We start from the raw sequence: 345 nt of genomic DNA, 5'->3' as shown, positions 1-345 counted from the left end.
TGTTGAAAGCTGTTCTGTGAAAGAGTTGGTTAGGCTTGCTTCAGATTGAGACATCCCACATAAAAGGCTGGTCTACTGGGAAAAGATTTGGCATTCTGCAGGCATTTTACTCATCCCTAAGTTTTGATCATTCATATGTACTTCTTATTTCACTTACTTTGTATTGCAATAATATTCAATATTATTCTATTAATGATCAGGCAAGTTTAATATATGATGGTGGTCCGATGGTGATCCTGAAGTGGTGGTTCAATATCTGGAAATCGGATCTTACTATCTGGGCTTTTGCTTACAGTTTATAGCAAACCTTCTGGCAATGGCACGTATTGATGTGCCATCCTGGAG

Source organism: Sinocyclocheilus grahami, unplaced genomic scaffold, assembly GCF_001515645.1.
Source record: "Sinocyclocheilus grahami isolate Dianchi unplaced genomic scaffold, SAMN03320097.WGS_v1.1 scaffold1912.1, whole genome shotgun sequence".
NCBI lineage: Eukaryota > Metazoa > Chordata > Actinopteri > Cypriniformes > Cyprinidae > Sinocyclocheilus > Sinocyclocheilus grahami.
Note: the sequence above shows the minus strand (reverse complement) of the source record.